The 13,953-nt window shown below is 39.2% G+C and overlaps 1 pseudogene; it reads left to right on the top strand.

Moving 5' to 3' along the window:
• The first annotated feature begins 1,891 nt into the window (after positions 1–1,891).
• On the top strand, positions 1,892–2,014 carry LOC121006532 (annotated as a pseudogene).
• Positions 2,015–13,953: the final 11,939 nt, after the last annotated feature.

The raw sequence follows: 13,953 nt of genomic DNA, 5'->3' as shown, positions 1-13,953 counted from the left end.
TTCTATGTTTTTGATGTATGTAAGTTTTTTGTTGTTGTAAATAAATTTATTTAAAAAAAATAATAAATCAAATCTGTTCTTATCAGTTTAATATCTGATACGAAGCACAATGAAATTCCAGCACTCACGATTTTGGTAGCTAAAATCTTCGTCTTTTATTCAGGCAGTAGACAGTTTAGACAGGACATCCACCCACAAGTGTAGCAACTTTGACGTGTTTCGAACAATAGTTCTTAGTCGTAATAATGAGCTGTGTTATCTCTGGTAGTTTTATGTTGGTTTGTAGAGTAATTACTCACTGCCCCCCACCTGCAGGGCGGGGGAGCAGAGGAGGCAAAGCACACTTTAACCTCTTATTTTCCAGATGTAGCAGTGCTCATGTGTTTTACAATATGCATAGATAATTTATGCATCCACATATAGTCATCAGTTTATCAATTAAATCAAACGTGAAATATAACATCAATAAAAACAGTATACATAATACAATTATGGTAGAATATCAAATGTCATGACAACAGTAGAACACCACACCAGCTATATACAACCTCATCCATGCATGGATCCATATGTGACAGTGTTCCACTGCTATATCTGACATAGGCTCTTTCCCCCTCCCCGCTCCCGCTAGTACTCTCAGTTACAATGTAAAAGGTAATATGATGCAAAAAGATCATTGATCAATAGAAATACAAGAGCTCTTTTTTCATATTCAGGCCATTAGGATGCCTGGTATTCAATTTGAAAATCCAGAAGGCTTCTCTTAATCTCACCAGACGTTTAAAATCTCCTCCTCTGCTGGGTAGTCTCACTTGTTCTATTGCAAAAAAATTGAAATTGCGCACTTGGCTTTCATGTTTGCAAATAAAGTGTCTGGCCGCATTGGATGTGTTCACACTGTGCGGATTTTTTATGTAGTTAAGGTGCTCCAAAATTCGAATTTTGAACTTTCTGGTGGTGCAGCCCACATACATCATGTCACAGGCTACACATTTTATAATGTATATCACCCCTATTGAATTACAATTAATATATGATTTAATTGGGTAGGTATGGGGGAATTATTGGCATCATGGAAGGTTTTTGTATTCACTGCATATGTGCAGGTGCGGCAGCGCAAGCCTCCGCATTTGGTAAAGCCTTTATAGATTAGCCATGGATCCCGTTTATGTTTAACCCTTTGTGTATACATAGATGGAGACAAATCGTTTCCTATAGTTCTTGGCCGTCTTGACACAATTCTGCAACCTTGTTTTAGCATACAGTGCAATATTTCGTCATCATAGAGGATTGGTAAATATCTCTTAATAATTTGTTGTATTTTTTCGAATTGTTTGCTGTATGTTAAAACAAGTGTAGGTAAATTTTCATTGTCATTTTTATCCGATCCTACAACTCCAGGTTTCTGTTTAAAATTATTTTTCTCACGGATTGGGAAGAGTAATTCTTTCCTATTTTTACTTTTTTTTATAGCTAGACCTCTGGATATCATCCATTTAGGGTATGCTCTCTGTTTTAATCTATCTGCAATAATTTGGGCTTCTATTTCAAAAGCCGCTGCAGTACTGCAGTTTCTGTAGGCACGTGTGAACTCTCCCACAGGGATTGATTTTATTGTGTGAGTAGGGTGGTGGCTATTTGCCCGTAACAGAGTATTCCCTGTTATTTCCTTGCGATAGGTTTTAGTTTGGATGATCTGGCCAGGTTTTCCCAGAAGTGTAAGGTCAAGGAAATTGATACTTTGTGGATGCTCCATATGTGTGAATTTTAAATTATATGTATTATTTTCAAGGTATCGCATGAAGTGCTGTATGGCAGGCACATCGCCACTCCATATAAGGAGCATATCGTCGATGTACCTGCCATACCACACCACATGTTCATCTGATACGTCCCTATCTGGGGACCATATATTAAATGGATTTTTCGAACAGGGAGATGGAAAAAGAGCTTGCTCTGTCCACTCCACGCATTGACCTGGTATTGCAGTACCTCCAGAACCGGTGCACCCCTTCTAATCCAGTATGAAAAACAGAATGAAATGAATTGATTGCAAGCATCATCCTTCCAGCAAGCAAGTGGAAAGTTGTGTGTGTCCTGCCTCCTTCAGCTTCTCCTCAGTCTGCCCAGTCAGTCAGTGCAGTGCTGCGTTTTGCATATAATACCTGCATCTAGTCTGTCAATCTCCTAATTGCATCAGCTGTTGGTTAGTTCCAGCACCAAGCAACCCAGCCAGCCAGTCTCCTCACACCCCAAATCCAATTAAGACTGATAAGTTAGTTAATTGGCTTATCACCTGAATGAAGTGTTTGGACCTCCACGCACCCTACCTTGGGTTTGATTTGGGCCTGTTGTGCACACCTGGGAGGGCTGCTGAGTTGGTCCTGGCCATTGACCCTTTTGTAGCAAGTTGGCTGGATGTAACCATTTTACTTTTCCAGTGCTTTATTAAATGAGTAAAGTTTGCCTGTGTCTCCCTCTTGTGGATCTTTTGAACTGGATTACTTGGAGGCTAAAAGGTAGTCCAGCACTTCCTATGTATCAGCAGCAGCTCTACCTACCTTGTCTGGACAATGGAAGGAACACTGCATGTGTCACAGGAGGCTTGTCAGGTCAGAGGTCAAGTAAGGTCAGGTCACTGGATGACATCACAATGGCCCTGACGGAACACTCAACAATAGGGCCCTGACATCACAATCAACAATGCATCCCCCCTTTTCTTTCTTTTTTTCTCTCACTACTTCTCCATTCACTCCTCTTATCAGTTTTTCTTCTTGGCGTGCTTTGGCACCAGGAATTTCGTGCAAAGAAAAGGCGTGACCAAAAGTGGCGGGTGGGCGGAGCTATGCAGATGGCGAACACGAAGAGGAGCATGCTGGTGATTTCTGAGCGTAGGACGCACGCACGTTTTCCCTGGTTTGTGAGAGAAAGAAGCCTCCCGGACTGTCTGGGGCTCGGGCCTGTAGGCTGTTGCCTTGAGAAGTGCTCTGCATTGTGGATAAGCTGCCCAGTTGTCGAGGCCGAGCGGGTTATCGCTTCTCGGCCTTTTGGCTAAGATCAGGTAGGGGAGTACCTTGCTTGGTCTGGTCAGAGGGTGTCTTCATAGGGTCCTGGATGTTTTCCGGGTTGGGATCCCTTTACAAGCGGCAAGATGGCATATTTTCGCTGCGGACAGGATACTATCCGATTCCAGGTGAAGCCTGATTATAAGAAAGACATATCCCTGAAGATGATTGTGGAGGACATCATTTTTAAGGTATTGCAATTGAAAGCAAAGGATGTTGAATGCTTGTAGGATTTTCCCTCCCAAGGGATATATGACTTAACTTTGTACTCTGAAGCTGATTGTTTGAACGCAGTAAGTAAAATCTTGGCAAGTAGAGATCCTATTCTACAGAAGGTTGATGTGGAGCCTTGCTTCAAACAATTTCGGAGAAAATTAATAGTGCATATGTACAACCCCAGAATCAATAGTGACATAGTTAAAGCATATCTCTATAGATTCTGTGAGACTGTTGATGGTGGAGATAAAATGCTAAATAAGTGGGGGATGCACAATGGCAAATGGAAATTTCTTGTAGTCTTTAAAAAGGACTCTGCTGGATTAGAAGGTTATATTTGTCCCCCTGCTAACGTTACTATCGGTGGTGAAAGAGGCTACTGTTTTTTTAAGGGGCAAACCTCATACTGCCGGAATTACAACCAATATGGACATACAAAGGACCTTTGTGATAAAGGAGTTGTGTGTTAAAATTGTGGGAAATCAGGACACAAGTCAATTGATTGCAAAAAGGAACGAGTGTGTGATTTGTGTGGAGGGGCGGGGCACATGGCGAGATCTTGTGCTAAAGGCGGCAAAATCTTTTTTGTCAAATGGTGAAGGAAGGTATGAGGAGAAAGGAATTGGCGTGTGAAATGTTACGAATTGATGCAGAGGAGGGTAGCTCCGCAGATCAGTGTGATGCTGGAGCCCCTCACCCTCTGGTAGAAAAAAAGGGGGATGATGTGGTGGTGGAAACTCCTCTGAATAGTGAGGATGGTGTCCATATGGATCTTGGAACAGATCCCTCTCAAAATGATGAGCCGGAAGAGGTGGATGATGGGGTAGAAACAATGATTCAGGAGATTTCTGTGGCAATGACTGAGGGAGATTTGAATGTGGTGAGCCCGATTAGCCCATCTACTTTCTGTGGTATTGATTCAGAGGATGGGATAACACCTGGGCAAAGAAGCACTTCTAAGTCTGCTGGGGAGGAGGAAGGGGAGTGGTCAGGAGGAGCTGTGCATAAGAAATTAAAATTTGAACATGAGAATAGGTTTGATGTTTTGTCTGGTCTCCCTGAGGTGTATGACAAAGCCTTTCAGGGTTCGCCTGTAAAAGGATATTTGGAGAATGAGGATAAGTTTATGAGAACAAGTGATATCTTAAGAATTTATGATGGATTGTAAGTTTTTTGCATTAGTCACTATGACTTTGATGGTGACTTCTTAGAACGTGAGGAGTATTGGAAGTTCTGAGAGAAGAGCTGGTATTTTTGATATATTAGGGAAAATAAATTGTGATTTATTCTGTCTGCAGAAATGTGCAATTAGTGTTGCTCCTATGAAAACTGATTGGGAATATGGTGATTCCTTTTGGTCTCCCTGTTGTGAAAATAAAAATACTGGGGTAGGGTTTCTGATAAAAAATAACAACATTATTGTTAGAGATTTCAAAATTGTAGTCCCAGGTAGATTTATTATCTTAGATTTAGATTTTTTAGGGCAGAGCTTGCGAATTTGTAATATACAGTACAGACCAAAAGTTTGGACACACCTTCTCATTCAAAGAGTTTTCTTTATTTTCATGACTATGAAAGCATCAAAACTATGAATTAACACATGTGGAATTATATACATAACAAACAAGTGTAAAACAACTGAAAATATGTCATATTCTAGGTTCTTCAAAGTAGCCACCTTTTGCTTTGATTACTGCTTTGCACACTCTTGGCATTCTCTTGATGAGCTTCAAGAGGTAGTCCCCTGAAATGGTCTTCCAACAGTCTTGAAGGAGTTCCCAGAGATGCTTAGCACTTGTTGGCCCTTTTGCCTTCACTCTGCGGTCCAGCTCACCCCAAACCACCTCGATTGGGTTCAGGTCCGGTGACTGTGGAGGCCAGGTCATCTGGCGCAGCACCCCATCACTCTCCTTCATGGTCAAATAGCCCTTACTTTCAAAGTTTTCCCAATTTTTCGGCTGACTGACTGACCTTCATTTCTTAAATTAATAATGGCCACTCGTTTTTCTTTACTTAGCTGCTTTTTTCTTGCCAAAATACAAATTATTAAACAGTCTATTCTATCAGCTGTGTATCCACCTGACTTCTCCTCAACGCAACTGATGGTCCCAACCCCATTTATAAGGCAAGAAATCCCACTTATTAGACCTGACAGGGCACACCTGTGAAGTGAAAGCCATTTCAGGGGACTACCTCTTGAAGCTCATCAAGAGAATGCCAAGAGTGTGCAAAGCAGTAATCAAAGCAAAAGGTGGCTACTTTGAAGAACCTAGAATATGACATATTTTCAGTTGTTTCACACTTGTTTGTTATGTATATAATTCCACATGTGTTAATTCATAGTTTTGATGCCTTCAGTGTGAATCTACAATTTTCATAGTCATGAAAAATAAAGAAAACTCTTTGAATGAGAAGGTGTGTCCAAACTTTTGGTCTGTACTGTATATGTGCCAGCTGTTAAAAAAGATCGTGTTTTTGAAATTTCATTTGCCAGGGAGAATACCTACCATAGTTGCAGGGGATTTCAATTGCATTAGATTTATTGCAGATAGAAGTACTATCTAACTTGCTCTCCGCCACCCCGTCTCTAAGGTCCTGAATCAAATAATTCAAGACTTACATTATCAAGATGCTGGTTTGATGGTGGATAAATCTGATAGATTTTCCTTTATTTCTGAGAATGGTACAGTAAAATCTAGATTAGATCTAGTGCTATTATCTGAAGGGGTTAAGATTAAAAACTGTCAGCATTTGTTGTCTGGGGTCTCTGACCACAAAATGATTAAGGTGCAGATTTGTTTAAATGAATCCTTGCTTTTTGGGAAAGGTTTGTGGAAGCTGAATACTAGTCTATTGGAGGATAAAGAGGTGCTCAAAGAGCTGGAATTTTTGTTCAACCGTTGTGTGGCCAGACAAGGGATTTTCTCCAGCTTATTGGAATGGTGGGACTGGACAAAAAAGAAAATGGCAGAACATCTTAAGAGTGTTGGTGTCCGGAAGGCTAGGGAAGAAAAAGGCAAGGAAGTTGTTCTGGTGAATAGATTAGAGACTTTGTATAAACTAAAGAGTGTTGGTTTTGAAGTGGAGGAAGAATTAGGTAAAATAAAAAATGAATTGAGGGTAAGATTGTTAGAACGTGGGAAAAAGATAGTAATCCAGGCTAAAGTGAAACACTTAGATGAACATGAACAATGTACAAGATACTTTTTAAAAAAAATGCTTTAAAGCAAAAGGTTATTTTGATTCCGTGTTATCTGTAGATGGTGAGGTGACTGGAGAAAATATGTTGGATGAAATTAGTCATTATTATGAATCCCTTTTTAGTCAAGACAATGCTGCATCTGATAAGGAAATAGAGGAATATTGTAATATACTGGAAAATAATATCCCCAGAACAGAATTGGATTGCCTAACTAGTGAAATTACTGATGAAGAGGTAAAAAATACTATTAACACTATGGCTAAGAACAAAACCCCTGGTACAGATGGACTCCCAGTTGAGTTCTATGCTGTTTGCTGGCCTTTTATTAAAGATCAAATGGTGAAGGTTATCCAATATGCTTATAATTCTAACTTGTTATCAGAAACCATGAAGCAAGGCGTCGTTACTCTGATCCACAAAAAAGGTGATAGAAGAGAGATCAAAAATTGGAGGCCTATCACAATACTTAACAGCGATTACAAGGTATTAGCAAAAATAGTAGCTAGAAGGCTTAGTCAAGTAATTAAATACATGATAGGTGTACATCAGACCTGTGCAGTTCCTGGGAGGAAAATATCAGATAACCTACTACTTTTGAGAGATATGATTTTCTATGCCAATAATGCACAGTTTTCTTTAGCTTTAGAATCCATAGATTTAGAGAAAGCCTTAGATAAGGTTTCGCATCGCTTTATGTTTGTGACTTTAAAAAAGATGGGTGTACCACAAAAATTACTTTCTGTTATTCAAGGACTATATAAAGGTGTTAATAGTCGGATTCTGGTTAATCGTCAAGTTGGCAATAAGTTTAATGTTAAATCTGGTGTAAGGCAGGGTTGCCCACTTTCCCCTATTTTATTTATATGTGTTATAGAAAGTTTTTTGAAGACTCTACAAAAAGATAAACATATATCTAGATTTGTAATTTGTGGTCTAAAAGTTAAATCCCTTGCATATATGGATGATGTTGTCTTGGTGAATGGGTCCCAGGCAGACCTAAATCATGCAAATTTACATTTAAGGATTTTTTGCGCTGTGTCTGGTATGAAGGTTAATTGGGACAAGTGTTCAATTTGTAATTTTGGGAAAAGAATGCAAATTAATGTAGACAATGTAATGTAAAAAGATGACATGGAAGTATTGGGCGTAATGTTTGAAAATAATCTGAAAGGGAAACAAAGTTTTGATAGGTTAGAATCAAAAATTGATGCAAAATTAGGTTTCTGGAAGTTGCGTAACTTATCCTTAAAAGGTAAAATATTGATAATCAAAGCAATTATACTACCTTTACTCCTGTATACAACAATTATTTTTCCACCAGGGAAATTGTGGTTAAAAAGAATGACCTGTAAATTATTTGTGTTTTTTTGGGATTCTAATGTTGAAAAAATTAAAAGGGAAACCGTTATGAAGAAGAGAGAGTTGGGGGGCTATGAGTTCCCTAATATTGTTTTTTTTCTCAATATGCATTATTTTCTTTTAATTTGCAATACTGTGAGGTCTGAGAATAGAGTCGCACATATGATAAAATATATGACTGGATGGCTCTTTATCAAGTGGAAGTGGTTCGAGAAGGATCTGTGAAGACCTGTCTTCCATATCCTTCCTTCATTTTATGTTATTATAAGATCCTTCTATGAGGAATATGGTTTGGGTGATGTAATTAATATCAATAAAAAAGCTATAATGGAATGTCAAAGAAGAGGGGAAACAATATGTGATATCTTTTCCCTTAATAGTAGACAAGCAGCCTTTATATGGAATCTTTTTAGGATACCAGGGACCCTCAACAGGCAATTGGACGTAGTGTGGATGACATTACATGGTTGTCTTCCTACACGTTATTGTCTGAGGAGGAGAGGTTTGAATATTGTGGAGGTATGCCCAAGAGAAGAATGCGGAGGAGTGGAGGATGTAGAACATATTTTTTAGTCATGTCTTTTTGCGAAACAATTCTTGTCACAATTGAAGGGTTGGTTGAAAATTGTATTAGGAATTTCAGATTTTGATTATGAGAATATAATTGGTCATGACTTTACAAAAAAAGTGGAAACCCGAATTTACTGGATTGTCTTTACTGTACTAAAAGCTACTCTATGGGATGTAAGAAACCTGTTAATTTTCAAAAAAATCTATTGTTTCTATGCCGAATACTGTCAAGTTGTTTCTTTCTAGATTTTATATGATTGTGTTGTATGATCAAATTAAATGGGGGGAAGAAAAAGCAGAAGAGTGGTGGCGATTAAAAAAAATGGGGATATTCATGTTAATACTGTATTTTATGTTAATTTTATTCTTTTTTAAGTAAAGTTAATGTCCAGATGATGCTAAGTCAACTCGAAAATGGTTGATCACGAAGTGGTGGAATGACCTGTTGTATTGAGAAATATACTTAGTCTGATGGATAAGGAAAAAATAAAATAAAAAATAAAAAATCCTTGTGGTGTGCACTTGTTTCTGCGTCAGGAGGTAGCTCTCGGGTACCCTCTCTCTCGGCCTGGGGGGATCGTCCTAGGTTTATCGCCTGGACTTCACCCCCCTGCTGCTATTGGGAGAGAGGCTTAGTCCCAGGAGCGTCGGGTTGCGATCCCCCGTTACCCCTAGAAGTCTCCGGACGGCTAGGGGGGCATTTGTATCTATTGTCCACAGAGACAAAGCGCCAAAGGTCCATCTATGGCAGACGACCCAGGAGGAGGAGAAGTCGAAGAAGGAGGAGGAGAAGGAGGAGGAGAAGGAGGAGGAAAATTTACCACGGTGGAGAGGAAGAAGAAAGGCGAAAAGAAGGGAGAACCCCAGAGGAAGAATTCGAAAGATGACAGAGCTAGAGAAAGAGAAGGAGCCGAAAAATTGAGAGAAAATATAACCAGACAAGAGAAAGAAGAAGAGCACCAGATCCCGGAGTATGCTAAGATTAAAGATACTATACGCCTATATGTCACAGAGAAGAAGAAAGGGGAGTACAATTTGGAGTATTTGGTAAAGGAAGTCTTGTATGGTGTTTTTGGTATACAGAAACATGAGATCTTGGCCATACAAGACTATGCTAGGCGTCGGGTGTATGACGTAACATTCACCCAAAATGGTATTTTTAAAAGTGTTTTAGCTAAAATTCCAGCAAAGATAAATGAATGTGATGAATCATTAACCGTTATTATAAAAATGTATTTACCTTTTGCTGATGTTAATATTATTTCTGCCTTTTTAGCTACATATTTTAAAAAGATTATTGCTTTTAGAAAAATTCTGAATACTGCCAGGATCTGGACGTCAAAATGGCTGTTTAAAGTCATTGGTTGCCGTGATTCCAAACATCCTGGAGGTTTCATCTTACCCCCAGCCCGTTTTAAACTGGGAGACATGGTAGAAGACATGTTTTTTTCTAATATGCCACCATTCTGCAGGAATTGCAAGCAATACGGTCACTATGCTGAAACGTGTGAGAGTACATGCAAAAACTGTGGCAGCACCCAACATGAGACGAGAGAGTGTGCCACAGGTAAAAGATGTTATGCATGTACAAGACTAGGCCATCTCTCCCGTGACTGTCCTTTTAAATCTGATTTTAGGGCACAGCCAGGACAGCAGAGGCGGCCAGGGGAACAGACGGATCCACAATCGGAAGAAAAAAAGAAAGCCGAACCACAACCCCACGGAGAGGAGCCAGAGAAAATGGATACCTCGAGCAGGCCCCCCCAACCAGGTGAACCGAAGGAGAAGCGAAATAAGCGAAAGTCCAGTGATCAGCGGACAGACAAAACCCTTCCACCAGGAAGGGAGAATAAGAGCGGACTGGATGATGCTGATCCGCCTGGCTCACACTTGGTCCCTGGGCCCAGCACTACGGAGGATCCAGGTGGAGCCACGGCGTCTAAAAAAAGGAGGGATTGGGCGAGTGTGGTTAAGGGTGACCTAAAGGGGACGCCAACTGGGGGACCAGTGGCAGATCCCGAGGGTGCCCTACAAAGCCTCTCTCTTCACCCAAAAGGTGGGGTAGAGGTCACTAATACCATCCCCGAAACCGAAATGAACGAGACCTCTGCCCCGGAAAGGGAGAGGGGCGATGTCGTGTCTCCGGTACCCGATATTGCTCCCATGGGCTCGATCTGGGAGCACCCTCCGGGGAACGTGCTGGGAGATGAGGGGGGACAGCTGAGCGACGGTAGCTCGTCTCCGACCAGCTCGATGGAAACCGTGACATCCGGGGTGTTAGGTGGTGAGGAGAGCGGTAACGAGTACCCTGGCATTGCTGATGCTGTCTGAAACTGTGCCCAGGTAAGATGATAAAAACTCCCCTTTTAATCTTTTATTATGACTATTTTAGAAGGTATTTCCCTAAACACCAGGAGCATGCACTCAAAATCTAGAAGAGTTGCTCTTTTTAATTATTTATCTATTTTATCGGCTACGGTGTTTTTTTTTGTTGCAAGAATGCTGCATCCCCCACAGACAAAATTACAATAAATATAAGGCGGACTGGAAGGACGGACCTTCAGTGTGGTCCGGGTCCAATGGAAATAAGTCGGGAGAATTTTATTAGTTAAAGCTTTTATCGATGGTATTAGATGGCAGTTTTAAAATTTTTATGGTTTTACAGATAAAACGGAAAGAATTGAAATGCTAGAGATTTTACCCCTTTTTATAAATGATTCTGAGCCATTGATTTTAGCAGGAGATTTTAATTGTATTTTAAGAGGTGAACGCCGGTTCTCTAATGCAGTGAGCAGAAACTATGAAGGATCCTCCTCTCTGCTAAAAAATATTGTCATAGATTTCAAGCTCACTGACGTTTTTAAAAAGTGTAATAGTCATTTATCTGAAGAGGCCGGCGTCAGCTGGAGTAACGCAAATTGTAAATCTAGAATTGATTTTATCTTCTGCTCTTATCAAGTACTGCCTTTTAATTGTGAGCTTTTAACTAATATTTTTTCCGATCACAAATTTTAATCTTTTAAGGTACAGTTTGGTGGCAAGTATAAAACGAAAAAAACATGGAAACTAAATGTCTCTCTTTTAAAAGATTCAAAGGTTTTATCTGATTTTATTACATTTTATAAGCGCTGCAGACGGGTAAAGAACCCCAGAATGCCAATCACCGAATGGTGGGAGGTAATGAAGGGGAAAATAAGATTTTTTTTTTATTAATATAGGGAAAATCAAAGCCCGGGAAAAAAGGGATTTTTATGACCACCTAAATACCCGTCTGCAGACGCAATACAAGCTCCGAGATCTGGGTATTGATATGAAAAAAGAAATTTTAGAAAGTAAAAAAGAAATATCACGGTGCCTGGAGCAGAAAGGTAAAGAAATCATGTTCCGCTCCAAAGTAAAACACCTCGAAGAAAATGAAACCTGCTCCAGGTACTTTTTAAAAAAAATCCAAGATAAACTTACCCAGATCGAGGAGCTTGGGGGAGAAAAAAATACGCAAGGTATTTTAAAAAAGGTGCATGAGTTTTATTCAGATTCATTTAATGAAAAGAAAATAGACAAATCTTTTATGAAAGACTCACTGAAGGGGATTGAGAATATTTTAGACTGACTCTCAAAGATTTTTATTACAGGATATTACGGAGCAAGAAGTTTTAGAAACAATCAAAAGTTTTAACCCCTTAAGGCCCTATTTCACCTTAAGGACTTGGCCATTTTTTGCAAATCTGACCAGTGTCACTTTAAGTGCTGATAACTTTAAAACGCTTTGACTTACCCAGGCTGTTCTGAGATTGTTTTTTCGTCACATATTGTACTTCATGACACTGGTAAAATTGGGTCAAAAAAGTAAATTTTTTTACATAAAAAAATACCATATTTACCAAAAATTTTCAAATTTCAAAGTTTCAGTTTCTCTACTTCTGTAATACATAGTAATACCCCCAAAATTTGCAATGACTTTACATTCCCCATATGTCTACTTCATGTTTGTAGCATTTTGGAAATGATATTTTATTTTTTGGGGATGTTACAAGGCTTAGAAGTTTAGAAGCAAATCTTGAAATTTTTCAGAAATTTACAAAAACCCAATTTTTAGGGACCACTACAGGTCTGAAGTCACTTTGCGAGGCTTACATATTAGAAACCGCCCAAAAATGACCCCATTCTATAAACTACACCCCTTAAAGTATTCAAAACTGATTTTACAAACTTTGTTAACCCTTTAGGTGTTGCACAAGAGTTATTGGCAAATGGGGATGAAATTTGAGAATTTCATTTTTTTGCCTAATTTTCCATTTTAACCCATTTTTTCCACTAACAAAGCAAGGGTTAACAGCCAAACAAGACTGTATCTTTATTGCCCTGACTCTGCCGTTTACAGAAACACCACATATGTGGCCGTAAACTGCTGTACGGGCACACAGTAGGGCGTAGAGTGAAAGGTGCGCCGTATGGTTTTTGGAAGCCAGATTTTGCTGGACTGGTTTTTTGACACCATGTCCCATTTGAAGGCCCCCTGATGCACCCCTAGAGTAGAAACTCCATAAAAGTGACCCCATCTAAGAAACTACACACCTCAAGGTATTCAAAACTGATTTTACAAACTTTGTTAACCCTTTAGGTGTTGCACAAGATTTAATGGAAAATAGAGATACAATTTCAAAATTTCACTTTTTTCGCAGATTTTCCATTTTAATATTTTTTTTCCAATTACAAAGCAAGGGTTAACAGCCAAACAAGACTTTATCTTTATTGCCCTGACTCTGCCGTTTACAGAAACACCCCATATGTGGTTGTTAACCGCAGTACGGGCACGCGGCAGGTGCAGAAAAAAAGGAATGCCATACGGTTTTTGGAAGGCAGATTTTGCTGGACTGTTTTTTTTTACACCATGTCCCATTTGAAGCCCCCCTGATGCACCCCCAGAGTAGAAACTCCAAAAAAGTGACCCCATTTTAGAAACTACGGGATAGGGTGGCAGTTTTGTTGGTACTAGTTTAGGGTACATATGATTTTTGGTTGCTCTATATTACACTTTTTTGTGCGGCAAGGTAACAAGAAATAGATTTTTTGGCACGTTTTTTTTTGTTATTTGCAACATTCATCTGACAGGTTAGATCATGTGGTAATTTTATAGAGCAGGTTGTCACGGACGCGGCGATACCTAATATGTATACAAATTTTTTATTTATGTAAGTTTTACACAATGATTTCATTTTTAAAACAAAAAAAATGTTTTAGTGTCTCCATAGTCTAAGAGCCATAGTTTTTTCAGTTTTTGGGCGATTATCTTAAGTAGGGTCTAATTTTTTGCGGGATGAGATGACTGTTTGATTGGCACTATTTTGGGGTGAATATGACTTTTTGTGACGTAAGATGACAAAAAATGGCTTTTTTTACACCGTTTTTATTTTAATTTTTTTTACGGTGGTTAGGTCATGTGATATTTTTATAGAGCCGGTCGATACGGACGCGGCGATACCTAATATGTATACTTTTTTTTTATTTATTTAAGTTTTACACAATGATTTCATTTTTTAA

Source organism: Bufo bufo, chromosome 6 (genome assembly GCF_905171765.1).
Source record: "Bufo bufo chromosome 6, aBufBuf1.1, whole genome shotgun sequence".
Classification (NCBI taxonomy): domain Eukaryota; kingdom Metazoa; phylum Chordata; class Amphibia; order Anura; family Bufonidae; genus Bufo; species Bufo bufo.
This window is presented reverse-complemented; position numbering and strand designations above follow the sequence as displayed.